This window comes from Ambystoma mexicanum, chromosome 2p, assembly GCF_040938575.1.
Source record: "Ambystoma mexicanum isolate Mex_15411 chromosome 2p, UKY_AmexF1_1, whole genome shotgun sequence".
Lineage (NCBI taxonomy): Eukaryota > Metazoa > Chordata > Amphibia > Caudata > Ambystomatidae > Ambystoma > Ambystoma mexicanum.
Window position 1 is genome coordinate 729,538,292 of NC_090923.1, and position 18,594 is coordinate 729,556,885.

The 18,594-nt window shown below is 48.4% G+C and overlaps 1 protein-coding gene across 1 annotated transcript in view; it reads right to left on the reverse strand.

The window, feature by feature from the left end:
* LOC138566727 (E3 SUMO-protein ligase ZBED1-like) overlaps positions 1-13,001 on the reverse strand; it is a 175,046-nt gene extending 162,045 nt beyond the window's left edge. Inside the window, exon 1 of the mRNA XM_069644340.1 lies at positions 12,702-13,001. The gene's annotated coding sequence lies outside the window, so the exon portion shown is untranslated. The remainder of the gene's footprint in view (positions 1-12,701) is intronic.
* Positions 13,002-18,594: the final 5,593 nt, after the last annotated feature.

Here is an 18,594-nt window from a genome sequence, read left to right on the forward strand (position 1 = left end):
GCCCGTTTCACCTTTAGGATTGGGATCACTGCTGGTTTAGAAGTAGTGTGGGGCTCAGTAAGGGGTGCTAGCCACCTCTCGCCCATAGACTCCTACAGCGCAATAGTCACATCACATGAGGTTCTTCCTCTAGTAGTTTCTCAATTGGGAAGGGAAGATTATGTTTGACCCAGGCCCCTGCTCATATTGCGCTACACCAACACTTCAGGCAGAACACCATCCATTCCTGAATTTCCAGGATTTACTCATGGTCTTCAAGTGGTTTCCTTACTTGACCTTTTAAGGTCTTCCCCTGTGGTTCATGTACAACCTGTGGTTCATGTAGAGTCTAGGGTGTGTACATCGAATTGTGGTTCCAATCTGGGCTCTAGTCGGAGCCCAGACGATTCTGGCTTACAGGGGTGTGGGAGAAGTCTGCATCTAAGGGGTAGCCATTTCCTACAATCTTCTCCCTCTCCAGTCTAGGTCTTCTTGTAGGTATCTTCGACAAGATGCGTTCAAGACTCTGGACTCCCTTCCTTGTCCTTGTGGACTACAATGAACAACAATCCCACACAGGTACTGGTCCAGTTCTTACTTGTGGTAACTGGGGAGGGTGACTACTGGGGCACAAACGTGGCTGTGGAATTCATTATGGCCTATCCCTTGATTGTTTTTAAAGAGTGCTCCAGGATTTGACATTGCTGGGGGCCATTTAGCTCCTGGTGGCACTCTAGTAAAGCCTCGTTGGCATCGGCACACGCAGAACTAAGGAGCCATTTCAACTAGGTCTGTGGGTTTGACAATGTGTAGGAAAGCACCATGGGTCCCATTTAATGGACCTAATGTTAGTTTGCATCGCCTGTGATGCGTTGGAGCCTTTTAGTTACACGAATCCTCTCACTAGTAGATGGCCTCATTCAACGATGACTCGGGCTGACATGGGGGTTTTGGCCTGCCAGTTTTCAACATGAGGCATAACACCATTTACCTCTTCAGGTTTATGGTTGTTAGTTGGGACTGCCCTGGGGCACCCCACTCCTGCATTTCTCTCTCTAGTCCTTTCCCCCTGCACGTACCACCTTGTTCAGCACTTGCATGTTAGGATTGTCACAAGGCCAATATAACCAGTCTTTTGTTGTTGCGATTCCTGTGTCCGCCCCCCTTACCCTATCTTGTCTTGTGGTGCCTGGAAACACTTATGTATAGGCACCATACAAAAGTCCTATAAATAAATAAAATAGGTAGGGCACTAGGGTCCGATTGTGGGCTTCTACTGAGGAGCGCAGGATGCCAGACTCCAGGAGACATTACAGGGGGACGTGGGGTCACCACTATTTTATGGTTTACGTTGATTGCTCCTAAGCCCTTCATGAACAAGCGTTGGTATTCCTCAAAAGTACTGGAACAAGGAAGAAGAATGAACGATCAACATTACTCTTAGTCCTACTCTTCCTTGTCACAGTACTTATGACCCACCTCAGCTGCTGCCCGGGGTGCAGAGTTTGAGCAGCTCAGAGGGTGCGGGGGGAGGGGTGGTGCAAGAAGGGGCCCACCCAGACAGCTGCCTCTGAGCCCACCAGTCAAATGTTAAGCATGTCTTTGTTTCCAATAACGGAATGCATATTCCGAACACAGTTTCCAAGATACTCTGGATGCACACCCACCCTTCGCCCACTCTCTCCAGCTTTCCGTTGACAGAGCCTTTAAAGTGGGGGAAATTTATGAGGGATGGCTCATTTAACAAGCCATTGTTTTTACACCACAGTGATAAGAACTGAACATGGGGCATGTTTATTCAGAAGGCCGGCATAAAGCATCAGTTAGCTGACCAAATCTGTGCATTCTCCCAAGAGAAATGACATGCCACACAGAAAAGGTATCAAACTATGTTCTTTATTTTCATGTCTTTGACACACCAAAAGATTTTTTTTGTATATCACTTTAGATGCATATGGCGCATTCCTGAGAAAACTGTCATTTTCTTGCCTAAATGGTCTAGTGGCTGGTTTGGGACATGGACTAAATGCATCTGCTCAGCATCAAAGAACTTTTCATTTTCCTAATACGCCAACCATTGCCAGATGGATCCTCAGTGTGACTTGGCATCTTGATTAGGAAAGCAGGATTCATTGCATCACCGTTTAGACCGTAGTCCGTGGCAAATCAATGTAGCAATAGGTGTGCAGCAATGATGTGTGCGCTGCCCAAGTCACCACTGTGTTTGTTAAAGAGTCTATATGCTGTTCCTCTACGTAACAGCACATATGACTTATCTGATGTGTTCCATGTCCATACCATAACACACTGTAATCGTTTGTGTAAGTAGCTCTAACGAGTTTGCCATACTGTCCCCACACTTAAACACATAAAGCAATCAAAGAAGTTGCTTCAAATTGTAAATCCACGTGGCCAAACACCCTTTCTACACTGCCACACCATGATTTTCACTAGCTGCAGGCCAGCACTAATAAAAGATGCTATAAAGCATGGGCCTGCTCTTTTTTGAAGAAATACCCCCCACACCCCTAATGCCTGCGCAATGGTGAGGAGGTAGTAGCCGAGGCACTGTGGGCCCTATACCACGTATCAGAAGACGGTTTTGTTTAAAACCCTTCATCAGCTTATTACTGGTCAGGCTAACGTTTGTAAGAAGTACAATCCTTTCTATAAATTCCCCCTCTTTATTGGGTGTCTCTTGTAGGGTACCTGTTCCAATTCCCTAAATATGTTTCTATATTGAGGACTCAGCATGCTCAGAGACCCAGCCCCTCCTCATCTAAAATTCTCCAGAAACAAGAAGCAAAAGAACCCTTATACCCCATTTTAGCCTCACATCCAAACACTTAAGATGTGCGAATGAGTATGTATGGTTCATGGTTACAAACATTTTAATGTTAGGGTGAGTGTTGTGAGCACCGAACCTTGTGTCTGTTATGTATTTACTGATTCACATACAAACCTTTTATCACAGACTTGTTTATCAAATATAGAGATCTCTGATTTTGCTATAATAAATGCTGTGCTATTTAATGCAAAGCAGACAGGAACACTCATTGGTGCCATGTGTTCCCTTTCCCTCTCTCATACGGGTATTTCGAGAGAGTACAATAGGAGAGTACCAGACTGTCCACCTTGGAATGATAACCTCCTATCAGAAAATAATTCATATGGTTAGTCTAGTGTTACTCCTTAAGAAATACAAGTGATGTGGTTTGAACAAAATGCCTGCAACACAGGGCAAGTGGGCCCTCAGAATGTAGCAGGCTGGTCAGAACACAGTATGCCAGTAGGGGCAGTTTGAAAATGCATGCAGGCAAGGCCTACGTTAAGAGCAGGTGGCAAAAGAACCATTTTGGGCAGCAACAGCTGTTTTGACATTAGATTGCTTCTGTAAAGTACTTGAATTACAATTTAATGAAACCAGCTTAATGCGTTTATCAACGATTTATTGAAATTGAGGAGGGTTTTGTTGCGTGACAGAGGTGTAGTTTGGGAGTGGTGTCTGCCAGTCGGGGGGTGGGGGAGGAGCATCTTAGTGTTTTATCCTAGTCACCAAGTTGGCTAGAAACTGCCCTGACAATGGGTTATAGACTTGGGCCCCTACGGAACTGTAGGGCGCAGGGCATAAGCTGGGAGGTGGGCTTGGTCATGGGAACGGACATCGGCAGCACCCGTCAGGTGCTGGCCCAATTACCATGCAGGTGTTGGGGGTGGGCCACCGGGACTCTGCACAAAAGGGACCCAGACTTCTGGGCGCCCTCAACGGCGAAGGGGTAACAGGGGCAGGTGACAACAGGTAGTCCCTGCCCCTGACACCCTACATCAAAGGCCCCCTCTACCCCTTCCCATCTGGACAGATGCAGAGACAAGGGGCCTTTGATGCATCAAGGGGGGTAGCCCCCAGTCATCTGTTCCCCTGTCCTGGCAGCTACAGGACAACGATTTAAAAACCCTCCTTCCCGCTAAATAGTGGCACTAATGGTAAAATTGAAAAACCCTCAAGATAGAACAGGCACCAAATTAATTAAAAGACATAGGGTCACAGGAAAAGGCAAACTAAAGAAGTTATCATAGAACTCAATGTATCTAATTACATATCTAAATCACAAAGGCAGGTTGCCAAAACTTGGGGAATCTGGTTGAATGTCGAAGCCTAGGAGTGACCCACCAAGGAAGGAAAGGCATCAGATAACCTAAAAGGCAAACACCCCATAAAGCAAATCGAGTATCAAGTAAATAACCAAAAAAAACAAAGTACAGGCTGCCAAACCTGAAGTAAGTCCATGAAATGCAGAGCCCAAGAATCCACCACTGAGGATAAAAACCAATAACACCTCACATGGGGCCAAATCCCAAGTGGATCATGGGGCATAAAGAATGCCAGCACGGGCTTCAGAACGAGGATTAAAAGGCGCACGACAGGGGAGAAAGGCAGAATGCCTCTCCAGGGCGCATGGAAAGGGCAATCCCAAAAAACTTGAACCAATTTTTGATGCAAGCTGAAGCTCGAGAACCGACCTCTGAGGATAAAAAATGAACAGCGCCTCTCAAAAGGGCCATATCACAAGGGGGTCAGAAGGGCTATTGGGAAGGTCTACATATGCCTCAAAACACCCCAAAACTGGGGGGCGTGGCCAGCGAGCGCACGATGAAGACGTGAATCTTCGGCGCTCCCGTGGCCGCCTGAAACATCCTGCAAAATCCTGCCATATGGATCATGTAAAAGCAAAATAAAGATAACTCCGGGCGGCGGAACCTCGGAGCAATACCCGGCTGAGAACAGAGCTAAGTTCGCAAAGGGAAACACGAGATATCGGCGTTGGAAGTTTCGCCCAGGAACTTCCCGAACAAGATGGCCGCTGCCAAGACCCGCTGAAGCGTGACAGGGATTAACGAATGCAGCCCACAAGCCCCGACAGCTGAACACAGCAACCGCGCCTAGCATCCCAGGGCGATCCGAAGGTACGCCACCACCGTATCCTGTCATCTGTCCCCGGTACGGCCGGGGCGGGGAAGAACAGAGTGGGCGAGCCCCCCGCCTGCGACATCGGCTGGGTCTGCTGCCGTAGCCTGTGGTGCAGCCAGGGGACGGGGTGCGGACTACTCAACCCCCCCCCCCACGGAGACAGAGAGCGGATCCCCCCAGAGGGGGAACCCGATACAGGCGACGACAGCTCGGAATCCAACCTCCCGCGCCCCCCCCCGGACCCCAGAACTAAAGCGAACGGCCACGCGGGACCTGCCAACTCGAATCCGGTGTGCCCATAGGGAGTGCCCCTGGGGGAAACAATAACGTACACGCAATACGGGCAGAAGCACACCGACATCTCCAGTGCGCAAAAGAAGCCAATCCTGTCGAGCGGGGCCTCCTCCACGGGCACTGACAGATATACGGGGCCCTACACAAAGCAACACCATGGGCAAAGAAAAGAGCAGAAAGACCTCGACACAAAGCACCATGGACCAATACTCCACAAGCACATCCACTGTACAAGGCACTGAGGACCATGGAGTAACCTCCCCTCCGCCAGACGAGACCCTCTCGCTCAAGGACGTGATGGCCGCCATCGCCAGCTCACACTCCTCGGTGGAGCAAAAAATGGACGCCATCTCTACCAAGGTCTCATTCCTCCGCCATGATCTCCAAAAACTGTCATCCCAAACAACGTATCTCCGGTGTGGAGGATGGCCTTGGTGGGGTACACCAACAGCTGGCGCAAGCATTAACTAGATCGAAAACCCTGGAGGCCCGAGTGGATGAGGGCGAAGGCAGGTCCCGCCGCAACAACATCCGCATCCTGGGTCTGGCATAACGCGAAGAGGGACCCAGCATGGAACTTGAATGGTTGGCAGACCTGTATGCGCCAAAAACTCTCTCAAACTTTTTCTCGGTGGAACGTGCACACCGCATACCCCCAGGCCGCCCGACCCCGGGTGCACCCCCAAGGACAATCATAGCAAGGCTGCTCAATTATCGAGACAGGGACGCCATCTTACAAATGGCCCGAACCAAAGGGACAATGACATATAACGGAGCCAGAATTGCCTTCTATCCAGATTATACCAGCGAGGTCCAGAAAGCCAGACAATCCTTCGAGCACCTTAAAAGGAAACTCCATTTCATGAACGTGAGATATGGGCTGCTGTTCCCGGCCCAGTTAAAAATCCAGCGTCCACTTCACTGATCCTCAGGAAGCCTGGAAATGGGCCAAGACCCACATCGTAGGGGACTGGACCGCACCCATTCAAAACCGCAGAGGTAGACCAAGACCCTGACCACGCGGTGAGGGACCCGCCCAACGACCCATACCAGAGATCCCAGCAGACCCAGACGAAGACCGCGATCCCTGACAAGGTCCCTGGAACAGCCATGTTGGCCAGAGAGGGGAACTCACGGTACCATCAGTACCCTCAACGATCGATCCCTTTCTTGGCAACCATTTGCAATGCAACGCCCCTCCCGGGTCGACACCAGTGATGGGAAGCCGTCGCTCCCACACAATTGATCAGAGAGCCACGCGCTGCCATCGCTAACACACCATGCCATCGGCGGACACCACGCCCCTGATCCGAGTTACCAGACCCGCAAGCGAGTAGTAAGTTGGTGGGAAGGTGACCACAGTTCACATTAAGTTAATCTGGCGACACTGTTTTTAGCGCCAGTAGAGTTTAGGCGACAGATACTTCATGTTGGGGAGGAGTATGGGGAGGGGGGATACAGTTCTACGTTAGTTACTTTCCGGGAAATCACACTATATCCACAATGATCAAGATGCCACCGAACACACCATATCCAATGCCAACGCCTCCACCTCACACACACGCCACATCTCCACGGCCAAACGCACCATGCACCCATCTGGCAGAACACTCCAGATCACAAGACAGCAATGACCACAAAGCACCAAGATGACCCCACTTATGGAAACGCACTAGCCCCAACGACACCCCACGAACGCCACAGGTCACTCAAAATCATTACATGGAACGTAAACGGCATGGGCTCAAGTATCAAATGCCGATTAGTCACGCAATTCCTTAACAGACGCTCTCCCGACATAGCCCTCCTTACCGAGACCCACTTAGCAGGTTCAACCTGCCAGTTCTTTCGCAGAACTAATTACCGACTAGCATACCATGCAGGGTACACAATGGGCTCCCTGGGCACCCTGATCCTTTTACAAAAGCGACTCCTGTTTGATCCATCTGCTGTGGTACAGGACCCCTCGGGCCATTTTGTGATGATCTGGGGCGCGCTGAGGGTAGAGACAGTGGCCATTCTAGCGATATATTCCCCACAGGAGTTGGGGTGGGGGGGAAGGTCTCCTGAGGGAGGTGACGGCCCTGATGGCACAACAGCAAGCAGAGGTGTGGATTGTGGAGGGGGGATTTTAACGATGTTTTGTGCAACACACTTGACCAGACCCACATCCGCAGCCGGAACCCAGTCCGTCCCACGCGGCTGGCGACCTTCACATCAGCGCTTGGTCTGAGTGACGTGTGGAGAGAACTCCACCCTACAGACCAAGGATTCTCCTTCCACTCGGGGGTCCATGCATCCTTATCCAGGTTGGATTACCTCTTTCTCCCGGCCCCAGAAACATATAGGGTTATATCGGCAGATTTCCATCACCGGGCATATCAGACCACTCTCCCCTGGAGGTGACGCTCCGTACGATCGTCCCTTGCCGCCCAAAACATGGCTGCTAAATGGCTACTACCTGGGCCTCCCCGAGTTCGCGGAGCACATCACGGACAAATCCAATGAATTCTTTGAGATCAATACAGGCTCGGTAGAGGACCCTGTGATATTATGGGAGGCACATAAGACAGTGCTTAGGGGGGAAATGACAGCCTGGATCTGTAACCAAAAGAGAGAACATCACAGGAGGGTGACGGAGGCAGAGGAGGAAGTAAAGAAATGGGAAACCAGATATATATCTAACGCTTCCCCGGAAATGCGCCACTCCCTCCTGAAGGCTAGAGCATCACTCATAACACAGCGCTTGATAATGCACGGCAGGCGCACTGGGAATCAAACACGAGAATTTATGAGCAAGGAGACAAAGCCAGCAAACTATTGGCATGGCTGGAAAGACGGGAGGAGGGGCACAGACATGTCAGACAGATCACCGATGGCCCGAACGGGCCGGCCCAAACAGACCCAGAAATAGCGGAGACCTTTGCCAAATTCTACAGTACGCTTTACGCCGCCCCAACGGTCCCCACAGACGCTTTCCTCCGGGATGAGATTGTGCTTCCGCAGTTATCAGAATTGCAGAAAACTCACTTGGAAAGGGAATTAGATGAAACCGAAATAGTGGAAGCCATGACCCAGCTACAATCCGGGAAGACACCTGGCCCAAACGGCTTCCCGGCCGAGACCTGGAAGAAATTGGGCAGCAATAAGATGGCCGCCCCCCTCCGGGATCTATTCCTCGCCGCTAAAGAACAGGGCACCCTCCCACTGGATCTACAGACGGCCACCATAGTGGTCATTCCCAAAAAAGGCAAACCACCTGATCAATGCACATCGTATAGACCGATATCGCTTCTCAACAGCGAAACAAAAATCCTTGCCAAAGTACTGGCCAACAGGCTCCAAGGGGTAATATCCTCACTGGTCCATCAAGATCAATGCGGCTTCATGCCGCAAAGATCGACCGATTGAACCTACGCCAATTACATCTGCTTTTGGAAGAGGCCCCGACCCTAAACACTCCACTCGCACTTCTCGCAATAGATTTCAAGAAAGCGTTCGATTCGGTGGTGTGGGCTAGCCTCTGGGCAACAATGAGGCGCATGGGCATCGGCGAAACGTTCCTTAGCTGGATTCAACTCCTATACGAAACCCCACTAGCTACAGCTAGGGTGAACGGCTGGACCTCCGGGACCTTCCCGCTGGGCAGAGGCACCCGGCAGGGCTGTCCTCCGTCTCCCGTCCTCTTCGCCCTAGCAATCGAACCACTGGCCCGATGGCTCCGACAGGTCGCCACGTGGTCCGGATTCCGTTGGCCAAATGAACGGGAGTATAATTATGCAGACGACCTATTACTCTACCTGAGTAACACAGGCCAAGCATGCCCAATCATAACCCAAATGTTAAAGACCTATGGAGACTTCAGTGGCCTTAGAGTAAACTGGGGGAAATCAGTTCTCTTCCCAGTAAAAGGGGATGATCTGGCAATCCCCCGGGACTCTCCATACCGAATAGAAAGAGAAGGCTTCCGCTACCTGGGCATATGGGTCTCCGGGGTTCTCTCAGACTATGTGCGTCACAACCTGCACCCACTGACGGCCCGCTTTGCGAGGGATGTGCGACACTGGATGCACCACCCCCTCACACTCATGGGAAGGGCGGCCTTCTTCAAAATGATGGCACTTCCACGGTTTCTCTACGTACTGCAGAACGCCCCATTGGCTATAAAAAACTCGGAATTTGTCTGGGTGGAACGCCTCCTCAGGGAATTGATATGGAAGGGGGGGAAACCTCGAATTACGCTGACCACACTGCAGCGTTCGATCTAGGAGGGGGCTATTGGTGTCCTACACCTGAAGTCCTACTACTGAGCCAGCCAACTAAACATTGTCAATGACCTCCTCCATGGGGACCGTGACCTACCACACATCAGAGTAGAACTACCCTTCAGGCAAGATACCCCACCACTTGCAACGATGTATCAACGCCTATCCAGACCCCACGCACAGACAATGTCCTCTCTCATCGCGATCGTCTGGGGGCAGGCACACAAGCACATAGGCTAGGGAAACAAGATTACCATGGCACAACCACTATGGAATAACCACATGGTGACGGAAATGTGGAAGCTGCCCGCCTGGACCTGCTGGGTGAGGGCCGGAATAACCACGATAGGAAATATCTTAACAGAGGGCTCTATTGTTTCGTTTGAAATGCTCCAGCAGGAATATGGTATTTCGGCAGCAGAACACTACCATTACACACAATTATCACATGCACTTAGTGGCCACAGGCAAGCACTTGCTGACGCCCCAGACTACACACCCCTGGAACGCAACTTACTTCCACAACACATCCCCACCAGGGTGATCACCACCCTATATAAAGCTATTAATGCATTCGTTACCCCAGAGCTGACCAGCCTCAAAGCCAGATGGGAGCGGGATGTCGGGGACATTGAGCCCGAGGACTGGATCCAGGTTCTCATGCATCCACGTGAAATCTCTAGAGACTCCAGAATAAGACTGGTACAGCTAAAGATACTACATAGGGTATACTACCCCCGAGTGGCCCTTTTTGGTTTGGGAAGGGCAACGGACCCAAAATGTTTGAAATGCCGGGGGGAAGAGGGCACCTTCATCCATCTCCTTTGGGACTGCCCTAAAATCAAGACATTCTGGACACAATGCTTACAAATTTTGGCTACCGAACTGGGTTGCACGATATAACTGCGACCTGCAATAATGTTACTGGGTGCCCCGGATGAGAACATCTCAAACAAATGGAAGGGCATTCTTCTCTCCACAGCAATGGCCCTGATAAAATGTGACATTGCACAGAAATGGATAGCCCCGGTGTGCCCGACAGCGGCTCAGTGGTCCAACGAGATGGACATCTGCGCGGCGAAAGAACTCAGAATGTATACAGCACAGGGATGCCTGGCAAAGGTCACTAAAATCTGGGGAAAGTGGGAAGAACGTGTGACCTGAGATCGGTCTGCGGGGTGGGAGAGCGGGAAGCAAAGGAGCACAACATGGACATGGCAAAGAACTTATTACTGGACAGGTGATGTACAGAGTGGCAAGAGATGAACAGATCGACCCGGCAAAGGGAGACGGAGGGTGGGGGGAAACAGTTGGTATGTTGTATGAATGTTCAAAAACTTTCAATAAAATATATATTATTTAAAAAATAAAAAAAAATGTAAAAAAAAAAAAAAAAAAAAAAAAATCCACCCCAAAACTGAAAGCCTGTTGGAGGCAAACCAAAGCACCAGATCCCACCTCTGAGGTTTCAAAAAGCAATAACGCCTCTCAAGGGGCCATATCACAAGTTGGTCAGAGGAGCTATAGGAAAGTCTACATATGCCTCAAGATACCCCAAAACGGAATGCCGGATGGAGGCAAGCCACAACACCAGAACCCACCTCTGAGGATAAATACCAATAGCGCCTCTCAAAGAGCGATATCACAAGTGGGTCATAAGAGCTAAAGGAATGCCGACATATGCCTCAAAGCAAGGAAAAATTACCACAACAGTGGGGAAGGGCAAATGCCTTCCCGAAGGACATGGCAAGAGCAATGCCCCAAACCGGATTATGTTGAATGCAGTGGAAGCTCAAGAACCCACGTCTGAGGATGAAAAGTAATAGCGCCTCATCAGGGGCCATATCACAAGTAAGTAAGAGTGAGCAAAAAAGGATTCCTAAACACAGTGGAACAGGCGCACACGCCGCACCACAAAGAGATCAAGTGAAGGCAAGCCAATGCTCCAGAATCCACCTCGGAGGATAAATTATTACTAATGCCCCTCAGGGGTGATAAGAAGGTATGTACATGCCTCAAAATGCGGAAAAGCGCACAACGGTTGTTGAAAGGCATATACCTCTCCACCTTGCCTGGAAAAGACAAAAAGAATGCAGAGGAAGGTCAACTGCCAAGTCAAAGAAGAGACACCAGACGTAGCTCACACAATGTGTCCACCGAATGTCACAAGCTTTATTATGAAGGGCGTCAGGGAACAGCCTCGAGTTGGCCCCAAGTTGGAGTAGGGTCCCCGCTCACCTGATACCCAAAATATTTGTGTTATGTTTTCTCATTAGGTTTTATTATGGTTGGTTGGTTGGTTTTCTTTTGCACCATAGCTTATGTACAATAAAGCTTGTGGCCAAAGTTTATCCACCTTACCTTTTGTTTGGCCTCTTCTTATGGCACGGTCATTACTGTCACACCATGCATGGCTCCCACCCACACTAACACTTCCAGGCTTATGATCTGAGCGGGTAAGTGGATTCTGCTATGGTTCTCTCCCAACTGATATGACGGGAGTGAGAGAGAACCATAGCAGAGTCCACACGCACGGACCCGCCTTACCTAATACAACTATGTGACCAAGAATAACACAGAAGCAGTGCTCGGCTGACAAGCGAGAATTAGGGCGAGCATGGACATCGCCGGCTTCTGACCTTTAGGAACCACCCCAAGAAGAGGAGAAGCCCAATGACGGGTCGTCAGAAGGCTGCCGGTGTACCTGCTAGCGTCTCTCCATTGCACGCCCTGTGCCCGCGTGTAACGAGCGGCGTTATCGCATAGGCAGAGATGGGCTATTTCCCATTTGACTTTGTCCAGAGAGGTTTGATGCAACGGCATTCACAGCGTTGAAGCTTGCAGCCAAAATTGGCATTGGGGGTGGTATTTAATCGGGAGAGCCAGACAACGTCTCTCAGGGGGACTTCAAATATTTTAATAGCGTTGTCAAATGGGATTAGTTGGAATGGGATTCATGCATAAATTCATTGAGAATTTAAGCGGGCTTTCCACTTGCATGCATTGGAATACTTTGGTCCATGGACTGAAAATATACGGCCCCAACTCCCTCACCAGCCCTTCCCTGTCTCTCCTCCCCCTCCATGGAGGTCTGCGGTCAAAAACAACATCTGTGAGCGTAGGGTCAAGATGCAAGCCCTTCATTAACATAAGGCGCACCGCGGTCTGCCCCCGTGCCAGCCTTGTGTACTCACGGCTCCTTTGTTGGCATGTCAGAATCCTCTCTGGCCGCAGCTGTTGTTGCGCCCTGCAGCATAATGCACCAGCTAACCTTTCCTCTGGAAGTCGTACGGCAAGGGCTCCTCTCTAAAGTCCGCACTGCCGTTTGCAGCGGGGAGGTGGGTGGGGGTAACTTGGTCCGATTTCCCTGGCTGGGAGAGTGATGTCAGCGCTCCTCCCTGTGTTGGTCCAGCTGCAAGAGAGGCGTAGCTTGGCCGCCGCGACACGCAGCCCGACGCTGGTGGCGATACATTTCTGTGCCCCTGCAGAATTCTGTACACACATCCGCGTTTTACCACCTCCCCTACACATTCCTGCAAGTGGACGTACAAAATCGAGCAAGTTTTGAATTAAACATGCACACTTGGACTCATTATACGTGTTTCTATTCATTTTCCGTGTTGTCGGCTGTAATTAATGTAGAATTTTAGGTCAAGACACGGAGACCGCGATTTTGCCTAATCTAACTGAAAAAGCGTGCAGCAAAGAAAGAAACGGTTGATTTTGAACAAACTTGATTCTGAACGTGAGTAGCCCCAGGTGATCTTAATCAGCTGTAAGCCTATGAAGCAACCATAGGGCCACTTCCTGTTCTTTGCTTTGTCAGAAGTGACTCCATGTCAAAAAATCCTATTGTAGGAACATTTGACATTGAAAATGTCTCGTCTGCTGTCGATTAATAACAACTACTATCTACTGCAAGCTTAGGTGAGGGCCTAACGGTCACAGTCTTACTTGGCCCACTCTGGGGTTCTTCTAAGTGTTCCTATCCTCAGTGATTCCAACAGAAATTATGTTTTATTTGTGCCAATTGCAGCCATGCTGTTCATTTCACTCACTGGCCTGCACCTCTTTCCTTTCCGAAGCATGATATTACCCTTCCTAGGCGTCCTCGTGCCATTGTGAATAGGTGGACTCTTTTTGGATTGTTTGGATTCTTTTTAGGCGTCCTCGTGCCAGCAAGATAGTCCCATCTGGATCTACGTACTGCACGGAGGACTACCTAGCATCGACCTACTACCTACACCTGTTGGTAAGATTCATCCCAGAATTGTTGTACACCTTCCTATCATTGTTAGTGTTCCCCAACTTACCTGGGTTTATCTGTTACAGGGGGAACACCACTTCCATGGTAACGCAGGGCTCTACTTGTATCACTACCACTCATCGAAATAACCAGGTTAGATTCTATTGTATTCTCATTTTCACTCAATTATACAGTACTCGGGCTTCTATTGATCCTGTGCCTTTTTCCTTCCTGCAGTCAGTGGTGTCCAGTGTGCGTCCTCCACATCTTTCGATTTATAGATCCCTCTGGTGGTACTTTTAAGCACACCAGAGCGGTACATTGGTAGGAAGAATTCTTCTCCTACACAACGTGGTCAACTACCCAACACAGGACACCAATATTCTTCTTGGTCCGGTAGGGGCGCAATCTGACACAATCAAAACATCTTCCTGCTCCTGAGTGTTTATCCTAACCCAGTCACCTTCCTTAACACACCATCTTTTTCTGCCTTCCTATTGTCAAAGCAAATTTTATTATTTATTAATTTTATTATTTATCTGTCTGTTGATTTTATTCTTCTTGACCATATTAAAGTCATTGGGCCTCATTATATGTTTGCCGATCCAGAAACAAGGGTGCCGGTAAGCTCCTTGGCACCCTTGTTTCCAGACCGGCAAACTACAAGTCTGCCTGTCGGAGCCGCCCTGCCAAACAGGTCTGACCCTGCCGGGTGCAGTGGCCACAGTAGGCAGACTTGTCACGGGAGCACCGGCACCGGTGCTCCCGTGTCCCCACTCCCATAGAGTCCCATAGGACTTTATGGGAATGGGGATTAACAATTTACTGGCGCCTGACTTCCCGGCCGCTGGACTCGGGATGAGCTGGTGGCACCGGGAAGTCAGGCACTAGTAAATTATTCGGAGTCAATGGGCCTCATTACGACTATGGCAGTAGCTGTGCCAGTAATTACCGGCACGGCTACTGCCGGAGTCATTTTTTCCCTGGCACCCGGCAATGGGCAATTACCAGGGCATTCCAGCCCCGCCGGACCCGGTAATTGCCCATTGTCGGGTGCCGGTATTTATTACTCCCCATTCCCATTTGAGCCAAACAAGGCTCAATGGGAATGGGAAGGCCGGTAGTGCCGGTACCGTCAATAACAGTGCTGGCGCTACCAGGTAAGTCTGCTCGCGGGCGCCGCCACTACATGAATTTGCCCTTTTGAAATGTTGAGGGGAAGGAAACCCAATACCAAGGTTTGTCCTCCATAGTTGGGCAGAACATGTCAGAAAGACATTGGGTCTAATTATAAGTTTACCAGTCCGTTAAGTACGGTATCAGTAAGCTTGCCGGTACCGTAGTTACCAGACCGGCAAACTATGAGGTCTGCCCGCGGGTGCCTGTCAGCCCAGCATGTCGAACAAGTTGAAGTCCTTTATCGGTTATAATGGTCGTGGATTAACCCTCTTTTAAAAATGTCCTCCAAAAATGTAATGATATCTTTTGAACAGATATTGTGTACCCATGTAATTTCCACCCATCTAGATAGCATGTCTATCAAAACAATACAAAAACGTAAAAGCCCTTGACTCCTCACAGGTCCTACAATGTTCAGATCTTGGTCCTCACACCTGTCTCTCTACCTGTGAATCCATTCCGGGCCACCAGTCATCTTGTCTCATGAGTTTTTTTTCTTTCATTCCTTGGTGTCCCTCGTGTGCTATCTCTAGAATTCTCTTTCTCACACTTAGGGGTGGAAACAATTTGTCTCCTCTCAAAACCATGCCTTTGTTTATCAATGATTCATCAAAAACATGTCTAACTGCATCTGGGATGATCCCTTTCCTAATTTCACTCCCTTTCACACCACATTCCAGACATTCTTTAACATTCCTGAGGACTTCATCTGCCACCATTGCTTCCTCCCACTCTCTCTCTGACACAGTCCTGATTAACGTTTAAAATTTGATCCTCTTCACTCTCATCATTATTCACTTTCAATAACATTGGTCAGTCGTGATAGACAATCAGCTGTTTTGTTCCTCACTCCCGGTACATATTCTGTATGCCAGCTATAATCTTGCATACTCGCAACCCATTTGCGTATTTTTGACGATACCTTGTCTAATCTCTTTGTCATCACAATTTCTCTCAGCAGTTTGTGATCTGACCTGACTACACATCTCATACCACAAAGGAAAGGACGGAACTTATCAATCGCCCACTTAATAGCGAGGAGTTAATTTTCTATCGTGGAATAGTTGTGTTCTGCCTCTCTTAAAACCCTAGATGCAAAAGCAATGGTAAACTCTTTCCCTTTATCTATTTGAGACAACACTGCCCCCAAACCATGATTGCTTGCATCTGTTGTAAGAATATTTTTTTAATTGGGATTAAAACTCTTCAGAGTGGGCGCATTGTTTAAAGCTACCTTTATCCCTTCAAATTCACGTTCACGTTGATCATCCCAGTGAAACCTCACACTTCACCAGTTTCCTCATGTGAAATGTTTTATCAGCCAGTTCAGGAATAAACTTGGCATAGTGTTCGGCCATTCCTAGGAAAGACATTACTTTTTTCTTGTTATCGGGACTGGGAAAACTTAAAATAGTGTTCACAAAATCCTTCTTAGGTCTCATGTCTTGTTCTGATATTTCATGCCCTAAGTATTAAGACACTGGTTTGGCAGAAAAAGTCACTGGCCACAGCGCTTGTATAAGTCAATAATGAGAAAGCACATAGGCAGCAGGTGTCTGAAAGGTGTGGGAGCACTGCCAAATGCCACCCACTGATGTAAGTGCAAATTAACCACGGGCAATTCTCATTCACACTGTGCCAAGGTGTGCAATATAAGCATGTGTTGCAAATAATTGAAGAAGAGATATGATTCTGAGTCCAACGGATTTAATCACGAAGTAGCCTGACACGTGTTTCAAGTCTTAACCGACTCTTCATCCGAGGCTAAGCATAATACATTACAAAATAAGCAAATTGTGCGCCATATTAAGTAAATGATTGGTTGAAAAAGGCATCAGTTTCAAAATTATAAAACAAAGCAAGGCATAATATACAGGGGCAAGGGTGTAGGTAATTAAATGAATCATATGTAATGATAAAAGAAACCGAAACAAAAAATGATGGCAATTGAAAATAAACACACGGTTTCTTGAGAGAGGCTATCACCATAGCTGTCTCGACAAAGCACTTGCCCCAGTACGTCAGCTAAAGAGAGCGGATTTGCTAGTACCCAAAACTCAAGAGAAGTCAGTTGCGACTCAGAAAATTAGGTTCATTACCAGATTCAATTCAGACAGTCATAAGATCCATTGGATTTTGGAGAAACACTGGCACCTGCTACATCTTGATTCCGATAACGCCAACTGGCTTGATCCTTCTGTCAGCATTACATTCAGCAAAGGAAAATCGCTTAAAAATAAACTTTGCCCTTCATTTATGAGCTTACCTACTCCTAAAACTACTTGGTTAGACTCCGCAAGTGGATTTTGTAATATGTGCAAGTACACTCTGGAAACTTTGCAGGTCTCTTTTGGTGCTAGAGGAGACCACATTATTAATTAATTTCTCAATTGTAACTCTAAATATGTTGTGTATTGCATAATCTGCACCTGTGGACTAAAATACATTGGCACCACTATTCGACCGCTGAAGATTCGCATCCGAGAACATCTCGCCACAATCGGCAGTCAAGAATCAAAATACCCACTAGCCAATCATTGGCAAAAATTGCATCAATTAGACTGTAAGGATGACATCCGATTTGTGGGGCTATGCAAAGTGTAATTGCAGCCCAGAGGGTCAACTTAACGCTTAAGCTATGCCAACTTGAAGCAAGACTAATTTGTAAATATCGTACTGTGTTTATTGGGTTAAATTCTGATCATGAATTTGCTACCTTTTTGTGAAGAGTCGGTTAAGACTCGAAACACGTGTCAGGCTACTTCGTTATTAAATCCGTTGGACTCAGAATCATATCTCTTCTTCAATTATTTGCAACACATGCTTATATTGCACACCATGCCCTAAGTATTGTATGGTGTGAACTTGCACATTTTTTTACTGAGAGTTAGGCCAGCTTCCTTGAAGGTGTCTAGCACACTCCGAAGTCTAAAATTGTATTCCTCCTGAGTCTCGCCATATACTCACACATCACCTTGGAAACACAATACCCCTTTCATGTGATGAAACAGTTGGTACATTATTGTTATGACTTGATGGTCGTGAAGATTATGGGGCCTCTGTCCACAAGTTCCGCTCAGAAAGATACAAATAACTTCCTGAGCAATCCTTGAGGCCACAGGTTTTTTGAGTACCAAAGAACGCCAGGAACACCGGTGACCCCTCGACCGATGTAAAGCAAGCAATGGGTCAGTACAATGGCAAACGATATACTAAATAACGAGGTAACAAGTATCAAGGGGCTTACAAAGGGTCTGGGGACATGAAGAACAAAGATGAGAATGGAGGTGTTCCGTGGGGCTGCAGAGTGCAGCAAGCAGCAGTGGATAGGCGTAGATTGTTGTAGAAATAGGCACTGCAAGACCTGTATGAAAAGGGTACGCCAGGAGGTAACAGAAGAGGAAATCCGAAAACAGTCAGTTAAGAGTTCCAAGGTCAAAAGCCAGCCAAGTTCGTCGTAACCAGGGGGTAATCCAAAGGAATCCAAAAATACAGTTCAAAGGTCCTGAAACAGCAGAGCAAAACAGTATCCAAGGGCTTGACAGAGGAATCCAAGAAGAACAGTCCGTAGTCCAGGTTCAAGATGTGGAGACAGGAAGACGCCGAACAGTGCCTGATTGGGTCAGCTGTGAAGCACTGAATGAGCGTTCCCTCTCCGGTTT